This window comes from Rattus norvegicus, chromosome 16 (assembly GCF_036323735.1).
Source record: "Rattus norvegicus strain BN/NHsdMcwi chromosome 16, GRCr8, whole genome shotgun sequence".
NCBI classification, from domain to species: domain Eukaryota; kingdom Metazoa; phylum Chordata; class Mammalia; order Rodentia; family Muridae; genus Rattus; species Rattus norvegicus.
This window is the reverse complement of record NC_086034.1, coordinates 54,016,872-54,031,594: the sequence shown is the minus strand read 5'-3', so window position 1 is coordinate 54,031,594 and position 14,723 is coordinate 54,016,872. Positions and strand designations below refer to the sequence as shown.

The 14,723-nt window shown below is 47.2% G+C and overlaps 1 protein-coding gene across 14 annotated transcripts in view; it reads left to right on the top strand.

The window, feature by feature from the left end:
- Positions 1-2,419: 2,419 nt before the first annotated feature.
- Fat1 (FAT atypical cadherin 1) overlaps positions 2,420-14,723 on the top strand; it is a 119,417-nt gene continuing 107,113 nt past the window's right edge. For 9 of the 14 annotated variants that reach the window (XR_005494675.2, XM_063275780.1, XM_063275784.1 and 6 more), the window contains exon 1: positions 2,420-3,160. The gene's annotated coding sequence lies outside the window, so the exon portion shown is untranslated. 14 annotated transcript variants of the gene reach the window in all.

Below are 14,723 nucleotides of genomic sequence, written 5' to 3'. Positions count from 1 at the left end.
AAAACTTATCGTTAGGGTATAATTTTAAGAAAACCCCCATTACTCTGAACTGAGGAAGGAAGGAGAATATCAGCAAGACATCTACAGTTAGCCCCGGCAGAGACGTACCAGGCTGGGCAGTTGTGTGGCTTAAGGTCTCTCTTAAAGAGTATAAGCACATCCCAAAGGAGAGCTGGATTTGAATGCAAAAAAAAAAAAAAAAAAAAAAATTGCTGTCCGGAGTCATGGAGAGATACTTCCTGCTTCCCCTCCCCCACAAAGTGTGGCTGCAAGAAGGGGTCAAAGGGAATGTGACAGAGCTAAGAGCAGTGCAGAAGGACAGGGAGGGTGGGATGCTGGGGAGGGTGGGATGCTGGTGGGATGCCAGGGAGGGTGGGATGCTGGGAATCAGTTGGGCTTAGGGAGAGGCATTTGGTTCTAGGGCTATTCCTAAAAATGACTGAGAATGCTATCTTGCTTAAAATTATGATTTTTCCCTGTGCTCTGTTCTAAGCAAAGATGTAAAAACAGCTAAAAGGCTGTGTTAATATTTCTTAATCACATAAACACGCCTCATCTATTAGGACTTGAATCTTACATAATTCCACTTAGCACATTGTTGGTACTTGAGAAATCCTTGGGGAATGAGTAAATGCTCTCATGGTTCTGCACCCCGCCCTGCATCCCCTCCCATACTGTAGAATCCACTCAGTACTGGAGAGGAAACTTAAAATTTAATGCTTGATGTAGCCTTAAAAAAAATTTAAGATATATAGCAAGGTATTTCTAGCAATAGTCTCTGTTGCGATCAAGGTGCTTTTAAATTTATTTTGACATGAACAGCCACTAACCAGATGTGGGTAGTCAATATATGATACATAGTTTGAAAGATTAAGGAATTGAATGTTAACTTAATTTTATTTAAACCAAAATAGCCAATGGCTACTCCAGATTTAGTCTCATTGCTTAGAACAAAGGGTTTTGTTCAAATTATCCTGTCCTCAACTTTTAAAATGAGCTTTTTTTTAAAAGAACTAATACTATCAATAAAACGTAAATTCCTCCCTATTCTTTTAAAACTGGAACACCTTGGATTGCCCGAGCAACTCTAAAGTCTGGTCTATCAAACCAAATTGACTTGTGCACGTAGCAGTGCCGCAGGAGACCTTGCATCATCTTGAGGGTTTGTATGTGTGGTCAATGTCTAACATCAAGTGTGCACCTAGAAGGAGTGCTGAGCATGCCCAGTTGCCATAGTGAAGGATAGAAGTGACTGGGCATTGACAGGCTTGCTCGACAGAACAGTCTTCTCTCAGAAATCCCCTCCGCTGCTGCCCCTGTTCTGTGGCCTCTAAGGTTATCTCATTCTGGTCGCCATCCCCCTTCCCCCACTCTTCTAGAGGCTCCCAGTCCCTTATAAGAAATTTCAGATCGCAAAGGAAAATAAGGGGCTCAGGAGAACAAGTGGTAAGAAGTACCTTTCAGATGCATGCTAGGCATTTTCTAAGATGCTCAGTAAAAACATAGTGTCTGCACGAATGGAGGCTATCCGTGTGGCAAACAGACGAGACCCAGGGAGGCTTGCTTTTAACTTACAACTTTTACCATTTACAACAGATATTGGTCCCGAACTACCTCAGGTAAGGGGGTTCACTGGAGCTTGGAGCAGTTCTCAAGCCTAAGCACACACTCAGAACACTCAGTCTCTTCATCTCTTTCCTTAACGTTTGAGCCCGCTAGTTTTGTTTGCTCTTAATCTCTCAAAACTACACAGACTGATATATTTACGCAAAGGGATGAAAATATGTTCATAGAATCTGCCTCCAGCACCATGCCCTGCTTTCCCAGACTCCTTCAAATCTAATAATAATCGTTTGGGGCAGTGTCAATTTACATAAATGGCTCCCTTAGACTCTCATGCTGTTCAGGAGATGCTTTTTGGCATGTTAGTGGCATTAAAAAAAATCCCACGGCAGATATTTTCCCACAGCCTGGACACTTATATAAAAGCGACATATTCATTTATACATTAAGCTTTAACAGGGCTTGCATTTTTGCAAATTTATGTTGTTTCGAGGTGTAGACAATTGATTTGTGTATTAGCCATTATCACTACAGATTACTTGTAAGATACGTTAAAATTGGCTCCGCCCCCATCGCTTCCCCCTACCTCTGGAAATCTATGATTCAGACTAGGTCTCAAGACAGAGGAGCATTTGGAAAGGATTTGGAGATTAAAAAGACGGTTTTCAACACAAAGATCACAAGCAGCGTTGGACAACAAGAACCATTTAAAATTTAAATAGTTTAAAAATTTAAAACATCACATCTCCAGAAGTTGGAGGACGACAAAGTCCGAGTCGTCCAGTAAGCTTGCAGTGACTGATCGCGCTTCTGCCCAGCAAAAACCCGGACAGGCGACACGGACACGTTGCGACGAGTTTCAGCTGCAGAAGAGGAAGAGCATCACCTGCAGTCCGAGGCGTGGGAAACGCCGCGGGACCCGGTGTGGAAGCCCGGGAGGCGAGCGCAACGGGGGACCTTGGCTGGCTGATCCGGTGGTGAGTGCGAAGAAGCCAGCGCTCGGCGGAGCCCCAAGACTCCGCGGGGAGGAGAGGGACGGACATTTCTTCGTGGGGACGGCTGCGGCCAGGGAGATCACTGCATCGGGAAACCTGGCGGCAGCCTGGGCGTTCTTAGCTGCAACTGGCTGGGAGGCCGACTGAAGCTGGAGAACCCGGTCAGCGCCGGGGAGTCGGGGGCGAGGCGGGGCTCTGACGTCACCTCCCCTCCCCCAGCCGCTCCTAGAGGGAGGAGTAGGGAAAAGAGGCAGAGAGATCCGCCGCAGTTGCCGGCCGTAACTCCTCAACTCGGCAGCTGGCTGCCTGGACATGTTCTGACAAACTTGGCTTCCCCTCGGCCCTCTCTCCAGACCTCGTGCGCGCTCTCTCCACCTCTTTTGGTGCTCAAACTTTCCCCGGGTCGAGAGCCACTGGAAATGCGCCCACCTGAGTCCCGCCAGCACTGGAGGAGGATCGCGCTCTGCTTGGGGATATGCTGAAGATCCAAGGGAGGCAAAGTTGGTACTTCGAGCCCGGATCCTAACAAATATCCAATCGGCGTGGGAATTACCCAACTGCCGGGGACTGTAAGGAAGAACACCGAGGACCGGGCTACTGTGGTGAGTTCTTTGTTCAGTGCATGCCTTGTAGAATTTTAAGTTTAATCGTGAATGAAAATAACGTGAGGGGTGTTTCACTGTAAGCGAGTGGGGGAATTCGTGTGTATCCTACGTGATCTGCGCTCAAGAAACTGGACTGCCCGCGGCCTTTACGGGGCGCGGGAATGAAAGGCAGGCATGCGCAGCTTTTGGAATTCGCAAAATACACACAGAGCACTGTTCAAAAGAACTTGAGAAGTGAAGCCGTTTGTGCATTATTTTCAGTGTAACTTGTTATAGAAATGGTGCCCAGGGAGGGCGCGTTGGGGACTGGGTGATCTGCAGTGGCGCAGCGCCCTCTAGTCCGAGCATTGGGCAAGGCGCGCTCTCAGCTCCTAGTTCAGTGCAGACCTCGAACTTGGACCTGCCGGTTACTCTTAACGACGTGGACCAGACAGAGCTTGATCGCTTGCACCCTCGTCTTCATTTACACCGGACGACACTTAATATATTTCAAGAAAAATCAGCTTGGGTAGACTGAATGTAGAGGCAGTGCTGGGGGAAAGGGTTTATTTTATTTTATTTTTCTTTTTTTGGCGGGGGGGGGGGACAGTTTCTCTTCCACCTAATTTCAATGAGGCTCTGGGGACAGGGTCAAAGAAGATCGACTATTTAAATGATGTTCGCGGAACTTGAACAACACGTCTCTTCATGTGAAGGCAATTCGCTCGTGGTCAAAAAGGTATCTCCATTTCGTTCCGTTGGTGGCTCAAGGATTAGCAAAATGAGGCAACACAGGAGACTGCATTTTTGGCTTTTTGCGGTTCCTGTAGCGACCAAGTGCAACTTCTTACCGGCAGTGAGATCTATTAGTAAGCCTGGATATTTAGGATTCTTAATTAGATATTTTAGTCCTAGTAAGCACCAATATATCAATGATTTTTTTTTTACAGGAATTCCTTTGTACGACTTACAAAATCCAGTGGTGATTTAATGCTATGGAGCGATGTGTTTTTATACTTTTTATTGTCCTTTCCTTCTAGCAGCTCTGCCCTAAGCCCTCTCACATCCCCTCCCCCAACGGCTTGCTTTGTGTGTGTGTGTGTGTGTGTGTGTGTGTGTGTGTGTGTGTGTGTGTGTGTTTTGTTGAGAGTTAAAATTCCGGGGAGGCTGGGGGGAGGTCGCAAACTGGTTGAGCTTGGAGATCAGGTCTCTCACTTTCGTAGCGTTCACTGACCGGTAACTCTGCGAGCACTTTGCGCAATTGTTGCCGCGGCCGGAGGAGTCTTTGGGTTACGAAGATGTTTGCTTTTTCTGGGTGTTGTGAATATATGTGTTCTAAGTAGTGAGCAGGGTACGAATTCAGAGGTACGAATCAGCACACTCATTCCGCATGCAGGCACTACTTTTTCTTCCCAAGCGTAACCTGCTAGACACCATTATTTTTTCAGCCACCTTGCTTTAAGATGGCTTAAGAGGTGACATTAACTTTGAGCCAAAGGAATACACTCTAGACCCTGTCTGCCGTGCAATTCCCTCTGCAGCTCCCTCCACCCGCTCCAAGGGAAATCTGATCTCTGCGTTCTCGCGGCGTTAAAATGTTCGAGCCCCACAAACTTTCCGAGGTCGAGTCCTTCTTTTTCTCTGGGCTGCGTTCCAAAGCGTGGCTGGCTTCGGTTTAGTCTCGTTTGCTCATCAGCCGGTACCTGGAGCTCTGCAGGAGCCGGGGATAGACTTGCAACCCTGGGATGCGCTGGCTGGGCGCTCGGCCGCCAGAAGGAGTTCTGCAAGTGGGGAGCCTTGCTCGCCGGGAATCTCCCATCTCGCACGAGAACTTGTAGCTGAGGGGCCAGGCTCACAGATTACGGGACCCTTGGGGCAGAATTAAGCGCCGAGAATGCGTTTAGGGAGGCTCAGCTGCCTTTGTCCTACAAACCCGGGGATTGAGGGGGTGCGCGCGGAGGGGGGGGGCGGTGGTTGGCGTCTGTCTCGGAGGCTGGCATTGGGGCTCACCGCCGCGATCCGGGAGGGTCTGAGGTCCAACCGTGTCTGAATTAACAGGTCGCGGGAAAACTTATGCATTTCCCTTGGCCTAATGTGGATTTCAGGAGGAAGTAAATTCCGACCAAACTGCATTCCTTTCCAGACCCTCTGTAGTTTTTCACCCCAGCGGCTGCAGCCTGGGAGCTAGGCATTCAAATGCGGATTCGGGGATTTCCTGGAGGTTGGGGAAAAAGTCTAAAGGAATGCGGTGGGGGGGGGGGGCTGTTCCTTAGGTCCTAGGTGACTTCTTCCCCTTTCTGTCTTTTTTTGGGGGGGGGGCGCAAATATTTCCCCACTCCTAGCAGGGAGCACTCAATAAAATTCCTTTCAACAGGAGCAGCAGCAGCAGCAGCTCCATGTTCTAGCACCGTCCCCAAACTGTCCCTCTCAGTCCGGTAAGCTCCTCGAAGGCGCTCGCCTCGCTCCACGTTGGACGCTAGTCTGGATAGCCCCCGGGGCGGGCGCTTCTGCCCGGGGGCGGGGCGGCCTCGGGCTGCGCGCACGGAGTCGGGGAGTCTCGGCGCTGGCGAAACGAGAGCCGGCGCTGGCAGGCGTGGCCGCGGGCGGAGGGATACACACGGCGGGGAGCTGGGGCGCGCGGGCCGGGCTGGACGAGGCGAGGCTGGACGGCCAGCGGCGCCATGCGGACGTGCGGGCCCAGTGCGGCTCCCGGCACAGCGGGCTCCGGCAGCCGGGCACGCTGAGCACCGGGGCTGAGCACCCGGGCTGTGCGCTCGAACGCACCGCCGCTACTTGGGAGCCAACTTTGCAGTAAGTTTGCTGAGGGTGGAGTGGAGTCTGGGCCGGGGGTGGGTGCCCTCCCTCCCACGCTTCTCCCGCTGCACTGTGGCCGGGGCTGGTGCCAGTCCCCTTGCCCACTCGCAGAGTTGAGTGGCGGCTCCAGGGTGCGGAGGCGGAGAGATGGAGGGACCGGCGGGACGTGGAGGGAATGGTGATTGCGGAGTCCGCGTCCGGCGCTGCGGTTCCCAGGCCAGCATGCTACTCCGGGTAGCGCCAGGCTGTCTGACCCGGGAACACGACTGCGGGCTCCGGGTTCGACTCCTGTCCATCTCGGCTTTGGAGCGGTCTCCAAGTACAGAGATGAAAGCAGAGCCGATCGCTTGAGCGTGAGATCTTTGAAATGGAGTCGCTGAGTTTCTTAGATGTTCTGTGCCCGGAGGAGTGCAGCGCTGAGGTTTACTGCGGCTCCTTTGCAAGGCTAAGCCTCCGGGGAAGTGTACGCCCGGGCAGTTAGTTCCCTGTCTGTTTTCTGGAAGATAAACTTATGAGATCCTTATTAAAAGAGAGGGTCTGCTTCACAGTCCTCCCTGTGATTTCTTTTAGGAAGCTAACTTTCCGCTGTCTTGTTAGAATCCCACCCCCCACTGATGGGAATTACAGAGTCTTGGAAACAAGGAGACAATTGTGTGTTAGGGCAAAGTAAATTCGCAAATATTTTCTATGTAGTTAATTTTTTTTCATGAGCCTGAACTATAGTTTCATTAATTAGTTTTTGTTAAGCAACTCCCGAGTGCTGGTAGAGTTTTTTGTTTTTTTTTTTTAAACTGGGAATTTACTTAGATATTAGAATCAAAAAAAATTTAAAAGGCACATGACTTACCTTGGCAAAAGCTGACTTGTGTTGCTTCATATATTCCATATTTAATACTTTAAGAGCATATTTTCATGTCCTGATGCTAAGGGATATTGATGTTTTTCATATCAGTTTTAGCCACACAAACAGTTGTTGCCTGTACTCCATAACTATATTGGTTCATTCTGGGTAATTTGACTTTGCATCTCGGGTTCATTAGTCTTATCTAGGTGTTAGAACTTTGCCTCTCTCCCTGTTTTATGATATACAGATATTTAAAATATGATTTTTTAAAAAAAATTGGTGCAACTCTCCTTGTGGCTGAGGTAGTATTTTACAAGTGTAGTTTAAGTTTTGTTTAAAAAAAGTTTGCCCTTGTGTGCCCATTTCTTGAAAAATTAACATCTTAAAGGAGCCAGAATCTTATTTCAAAAACCCCACTGTGAAAGGAAGCAAGGTTGTTAGAGACCTTCACAAAGTCATTTGGGCTACCTCTGAGTTCATTTTTGTGGGTAAGCAGCCTCCCCACAGGTCTTTATTGGTTTCACATTGTGTGGTTAGTAGAGAGTTCACTTTATACCAAAGATGTATGCTCAAAGTAATAAAGATTTCCTTTAAATAGTCCCCCACCCCCACCCACTCTAGGGTACGCGCTCAGATTCAGCTCTTGGGCATCTTTGGAGAAGGCCTTTCTCTCCGTGTTAGAAGTGGAAGAGGTTTTAGGAAATTGATTCTCTGTGTAATAGTCTTAGAAAGCTTGCCTGAGCTACCTGTTTTCCACTTAGGTCTGGCTGGTTTTACATATTCTCAATAAACCAAAACCAAGTGGGTGTATTATAGCATCAAACGCTGTCTAGTTGGCTGATTTGTAACCTGAAGGACTTTAGTTCGTAAAGAAAGTGGAAGGATCCCACATTTGAGTCTTCATGGTTGGGAATTTACAGTAGGAAAGTGTTCTTTTTTTTTTTTTTTTTTTTTTTTTTTTTTGGAGCAGATTGTGTGGAAGGTGAAAGCGAGTCTCAGTTGTCCAATTTGGACATGTCCGTTTGTCTTTAGACCTGGGAAGGTGTTTTTAAACCATTTAAGATCAGAAAGTGGATAGTTCTCCTTTGCGAAGAAGCGGTTCTACTTAAAAACTTGTCTGTTGACTATTTTCCAGGATACGAAAGTGCTTTCACGATTATTTTTAATGTGTATGGTTGTTTTGCCTGTTTGTATGTCATGTGCCACGTGTGTGCCTGGTGCCTTCAGAAACCAGAAGAGGTCTTCTGGAAATGGAGTTGACAAATGGTTGCAAGTTGCCACGTGGGTGCTGGGAATCAAATCTGGATCCTTGGGAAGAACAGCCGGGCTCTAAACCCCTGAGCTATGTCTAAGTGCCTTCTCTTGAAAGGTCCAGATTTAAATGCTTCTCAGATTCTTGCTCAATTCCAAGAGCTCATGGTATACTTGACGAGAAATACATCTGTTATGTATTTTGTACCAGCCCTTTGGGAATTCAGTCACTAGAGTGTTCAATCATGGGGCTCGGTGACAGGTCTGCAGGTATCACCTGTAGGCAGTTCTGAAGGGTTTCGAGGTGGCGGTGACCTAATTTTGGACCAACTAGGAATTAAGAGCCATTTAAAGGGCCACCATCTCCAGTGCTGTTCCTGGCCTGATGGTCGTCCCTGAATTTTTTTCTGTTAAGGGAGCAGAAGCACTCTTTTATTTTCCTTTTGTGTATCCTCTTTCATTTAACCTTGCCTTCTAGCCTCTCTTCTTAGTCTTTTTATTCATCTCTCCATTCGTCAGTCCAGTAACTGTGAATCTTCTGTGCAAACATCGAGACTTAACACCATGCACATAGGCGAACAAGTCAGGTTTCCTGTCCTTGAAGAGCTCAGGTCCCGTGAGAGGGCTGAGGCAGTGTTGGATGTTGGAAGAGAGACCGGTTAAGACCACAGTAGTACATCCTAACACTTTAGCAAGCTTGTTGGGCTCCTGCCGTAGGTGGATTTGGATGAGTCCCTCATGACTGACACGGGGAGTGGGTCGGGGAGACCAGGATTGTACAAAGTATCATGTGGGTTGTATGACTTGATTGTGGTCTGCTGACTGGAGAGAAAAGACCTTAGCTGTAAGAAAATGAAAGCTCTGAGTGAGTTAGGTTCACTGGTCTTCTTTCCTGTAGCTTCTTTTGGCCAGGGTAGAACACAGAACAATAAATGACAGTGCCGGAAGTTGGCCTTTGAGCACGGGAGGGTAGTTTTTATGGGGCAAAGGTTAAGGACAAGAAAACAAGGAAATGCTGAAGAGAAGCCACAGAACTGTATTTTAGGAGCGTTAAGTTACATTTACGTTGTCTTTCAGATGGGAGGAAGTGTAGTTGTCGTTAGATTAACACACACCCAGCCACTGGTTGGGAGTCCTGTGCTCAAGACAGCTTGGCATGGCACAAGCCTATGAGAAAGTGCCCCTTTAGTTTGAAGTTAGTGACACCAGGGTTACAGTAGATAAGTAGACAGGGATCAGATCATCAAAAGTCTTTGTAAAAACCTAGTAGGAATATACCAAGTCTGGAGAGATAGCCCAGTGGCGAGTGGGTACTTTTCTTTCAGGGGACCTGAGTTCTGTTCCCAGTACCTACATTGCTGACTGGCAATAGTTTATAACACAGCTGCAGGGGATCCCAGGCCTCATGTGTGCACGCTCCCACACAGACACACATGCACATAAAACTAAATCTTAAAAATATACACATATATTTATTCAATATGTACTGAATCAGCAGGCAAAGGGAAAAACATTAGCAGGCCAAAATACCCAAGTATATTCTAATGACGTATGACATCAGAAAGAAGGGTGAGTGAGTTCAGCAGGGTAGGATTAGAAAACAGGATCACTAGGATAGATAACATACTGTGTCGGAATAAATGCACGTATGGATCAGGTGTAGCAGCACGAGTGCATATGAAGCTGCTCTGAGAGATAAGTAAAACAATTCTAGGTAACAGTTTATAAATGGAGGTTTGACAGGCATAAGAGGTCATCTAAACTCCGAATTTGAGGGGAGGCGGGGGGGAAAGAAGGGTTGTGGCAGGAAGCTGTAAGGAATGTAGTGCCGCCCCCAGGTTCTCAAAGAAATGCAGTCCACAGGATTGAGCTTCCGTGCCATCCTTAATCCTTAGTCAGTCGATGACAGAAGCTGGGTCGAGATTTCAATGTTAAGTCTTCTGCTCCCTTCCTGTCTGTTTGATCTCTTAGCCTGCAAACTCCGAGTGCTGTGGGGAATTAGTAAGACTCTCCCCTGGAATCGGAATGGTCGTTCCGTGGACCTGTTTTGATTTTTACAGTGGGAAACCAGGGAAGAGGCTGTCTTCACTTAGAGCGGATGGTATTCCAGGAGGATTCTTCTTTAGGTACCTGAGAGGGTGGGCTCAGCTGTGGGCATGTTGGAAGCTCTTGGATGAGGTCTTTAAGGCGATAGTCTAGGTTTTGTGTGGGAAGAAGACGTTTGTCGCACTATAGTTCCTTGTGAATGAGAGATAGAGCAGTAAGCAGTTAAGAAGAATCAGGAAAGTGCAGTCTTTCAGGTGTTGTTTTGTTACAGATTGCTTTTCCATTTTAGGCACTTGTAAAGGACTCAGGGTATTGGGTAGGGGGTTGAGTGGCTTGAAGAATGACACATAAGATCAGGGAAGAACAGAGAAGAAGGACGTTTGCTCACATGATGCCTGAGGAAGCGTTCCCCTCTCCTCTCTCTCTCTCTGCCTCTCTCTCTCTCTGTCTCTGTCTCTCTCTGTCTCTGTCTCTCTGTCTCTGTCTCTCTGTCTCTGTCTCTGTCTCTCTGTCTCTCTTTCTCTGTCTCTCTCGTGTGTGTGTGTGTGTGTGTGTGTGTGTGTGTGTGTGTGTGTGTGTGTGTTTTGCTGGGATGGATCTGAAGGGTTTCTGTTAGGCATTTGAGGCTAGCAGTGGTTTTAGGAGAGAAGCAGTCAACTTTGGCAGGCTGAGAAAGTACCTTTTATCAAGCTCTTTTCCAAGGTAAGAAAAATAAGGGTGTTAGTCTAAAGGAAATGCAGTGTTGAGAGCCATTTATTTTTAAGTAGGGAGGAACCTGTGTTTATAGCCTCAGCAGGACGGAAGGGGTTGTTGAAGGCTGAGCTCTAGAGCGACAGAAAGATGCTGAGTTTTATGGAGTCAAGATGTCAGACTGTCTCTAAGGCGTCTTCGCCCGGACTTTACCCTCCTGCTCTGCGTGGCACTTCCCCTTCCTGACCTGCCATTTTACTGAAGTACCTGTGAGCGCGCCCAAGTGCACAGTGAGCATAATTTGGCTCTTACTGAAGCCAGGATAATTTGGGAGTGGAAGATGTAGCCATGGTAATTGCTGCTTACTCTTCCAAAGCATCGTGTAAGTTATTTCTGTCTGCGGAGGAAAAGCACATTAGGCTATAGTGACTTAAAACACGAGAGGCAGACAGCCTGTCTCTGTGGGCAGAGTTTGTCCTGGAACCTGGGTGTGACAAATAGAGAGCGAGCAGCCTAAACTGATGGCCCCCCAGTCAAGGAGAGAGCGGTAAAAACGAAGAGGTGAGTCCAAGGGTGCCTTGTCAGCCTTGGCACCCCTGCCAAGTCACCTTCATAATTCTAATAGCCATGTTCCTACAGACTCATGCACACAGTGAATTATATATTATAGAAAGATCATCAAAAATATGTTTACCTTTCTTAGAATGAGAATGCATTTAAGTTTTACTTGGGGGCCAGTGAAATTGGCTTAGTGGGTAAAAACACCTGATATATCTTGAGCTTGATTCCTGGGGTTCACACATGGGGAAGGAGAGAATTCAATGCTGCAGTTACCCTCTGACTTCCACGGATATCACGCCACATGCACTCAGCGCACATGTGTGTTACAGTAGGTAAGAAACATTGGGTCCGGTCTCCAGCCACAAAAACAAAAAATGACAGTAAAAAGAATGTTAAACTGTAACCTTCAGTAGCAAATTCAAGCATGGTGACACTTGCTGACTCTGAGAGCATAGGCACCAGTGCACCATTCTTCATTTTTAATTTGAATTTCAATTGTAATTTTGGTTTTTTTAACCTCTCCCAGAGTGAGGAGTTCAATTACGGAGAAGTTATGTCGAGGATAAAAATGACCATTCTTGTGTTTGAGGACGGCTGCCTCTCAGGTGTCTGGGCGTTAAACAGAATTCATGAGTTTAAGATTTTCTAGCTCTGCAGCATGGGAACCGCTCCTAAATCTTATAATTTTAGGTGAAAATAGATGAATCAGAAAAAAAGAATACATTTCAGGAGCTGTTATTAACCTTATAGCATTTAGTAGTCATGTTCTGAGCACAGATGCTGTATGCTGTTCATGAAAACTGTGCCTTCTCAGTAATTGGACCATTTGACATGAGATCTTCAAGTGAAGAAATATGACGGAATTAATATCTTATTTTTACCAGAAACGTTATCTTGTGTAGGTATGGATTTTAGGAATCTATACTAACGATGTTTAAGGGAGTCCCAGGCTCCACGACTGAGCTAAGGACACATTCTCTTTTCACTTCGGAAGATAATAAATTAGAAGTCCCAACTCAATCATGAGTTCAAGCCCCATGACTGCCTTCTAAATATCAAAGGGTAACTGTGGGCTGACATGAGGTTTTGGACTCTAATTTTTGTAAGTATGAAACTTAGGTTATAACGTACTTTGTAGTCAAAATGGTGGACCCTGCCCCCACCCCACCCTCTCCCATAGTTGTACTGTTTGTCTTGGGTAGAGTGGCAGCTGCAGTTCGATTGTGACATTTTATAATGAAACCTGAATCCGCAGTTCTTTAATACTTCTGTTGGGTCAATAATATCCCCTAAAAGTGGATTATTAAAAAAATCGTATGATCGTGTTTAGTAATTTAACCTAATTTCAGTGGTGTACTGCCAGTAGACTCAAGAGTTTAAAGAAGAAACAAATGGGCTGGAGAGATGGCACAGGGTTGCTCTTCCATAAGACCCTGGTTTGATTCCCAGCACCCACGTGGCAGCTCACAACTGTCCGTAACTTCAGTTTCCGGGGGATCTGATGCCTTCTTCTTGATTCTGCAGGCACTGCATTGCACGCACATGCTTTACAGACATCAATGCAGGCAAAACACCCATGAGAGAGGGGGAGGGAGAGGGGGGGAGGGGGGCAGGGGGAGAGGGGGAGAGATATTGAGATTGTAACTATTTTGTCAGTTTGATCCAGAAAGTTCTCCCGTTTGTGATACGTCCTTCGTAGCAGCCTATGGGTTAGTTATGGAGGGTGAAGTGTAAGTGTGTGTGTGTGTGTGTGTGTGTGTGTGTGTGTGTGTGTGTGTGTGTTTGTGGGGGATGTTGTTTGGGAATCCTGAGATGTGGTTGGCTCTCTCCATGGGGAGGGAACACATGTACAGTTTATCAGTTGGGATTTCTCTTCCCTCTCCCGTGCTGGGTGGGGGATCATAGCTGGCATACACAGAACACACCCAAGTCTTGATGTTGGGCTTCACGTACTCAACGATACTGGCCTCTGGAGTTCCATGACACCTGCTCCCAATTCTTGGTTTCCTCACCTGCCTTAGCTGCTACTTTGACCTCTTAGCCTGTTTCTTCTGCTAATGCCTCAGCCTTGATTAAGGCTCCGTCCTTGACTGGCTTTCCTTTCCTTTCCAGCTTTAAAAGCTGTCTTCCTTGTTTGGGTGATTCCTCAGCTCAGTGCCTCCAGGCTGCATCCCTCCTACTTACCTCACCTGCCCACTTGAAGGTTTTATTTGCATAGCTATAACCTCTGAGTGTCAGTCACCTGTCTGTGGCAGAGGTGATCAGCTTGTGTGGAGGAATGGTTTCATTTGGTTCTTAGTTTCCATCCAGGACCAATTGACCCAGTTCTTTGGTCCTGTCTTGGCATAGACATCAAGGTGGGAACTTGTGGAGAAGATTTTTCTTTACCTTATGGTGACTAAGAAGCAGAGAAGTGGGAGTAAGGGGAGGAGAATAGGGTCGGGGAGGGCAGCCAGGAAAGGAATGGGGTCCCAATAGCCCCTTCAGGGTCGTGCATGCTTCCATGGAGCTCCCTTCCTTTAGACCTCACCCATCTCTTAATGATTCCGTCTTCAGTGGAGGAGAGGGCGTCACCAAACACTAGCTACCAAGCCTTGGGCGAGTGGGGGGCACTCTGGAGGGACTCTTCTAAACAGCCACAGTCGGAACATCCTGTGGTAGCCTGACCTGCTGATCCCATTTCCAGGCCCGGGACCCATCTCCGTCTCTCAGTTTCCCACCCTTCTGCTTTATATGCCATCTTCCTTGCTCAACAGAGTTCTTGACATCTTTGGTATTTTTATGTTCCTTTCTGTCTCTTTCCTTCGATTCATCAGTGAATCTTCCGAGAGGCCCAGAGTTTGGCCACTTCTCCCGCCTTCAGTAATAATCATAAGCTCCCTGACTTACCTGTCTTACTGTATCCTGGCTTCTGATTGGGGATGTCTCCCATACTGTCCTTGATCTATTCTGCCTGCATTTCCCCACACAGATTCCAGAGGGACCCCTTCTCGGTCAGACCCTATGTGCCTGCTCCAAATCCTCCTGTAGTTTCTTATTTTATTGGGAATAAAATACAGGGTCATAAAATGTGGTTGAGTAAATACATAAATGGTAAGAATGGACACGTTAACCTCAGAATTCTAAGCCAGGGGTGGAGTGTTATTTTCTCTGCGGCTGAGAAGCATTGGCTACCTATTGGCCTCCTTCCACAGAGCACTGGATGAAAAAGCAGGGAAGGGATTGATCTGGCTGTGGAGAAAACTGACAGGACAGTTTGGGATGAGGTCAGTGTCAGCACTGGGAAGTCACATATGTCACTTGTATGATGTGTGGAAGATGACACTGGTCCTTTACAAGACACAGTCCCAGTCTAATCATAAAACATCAAATCCC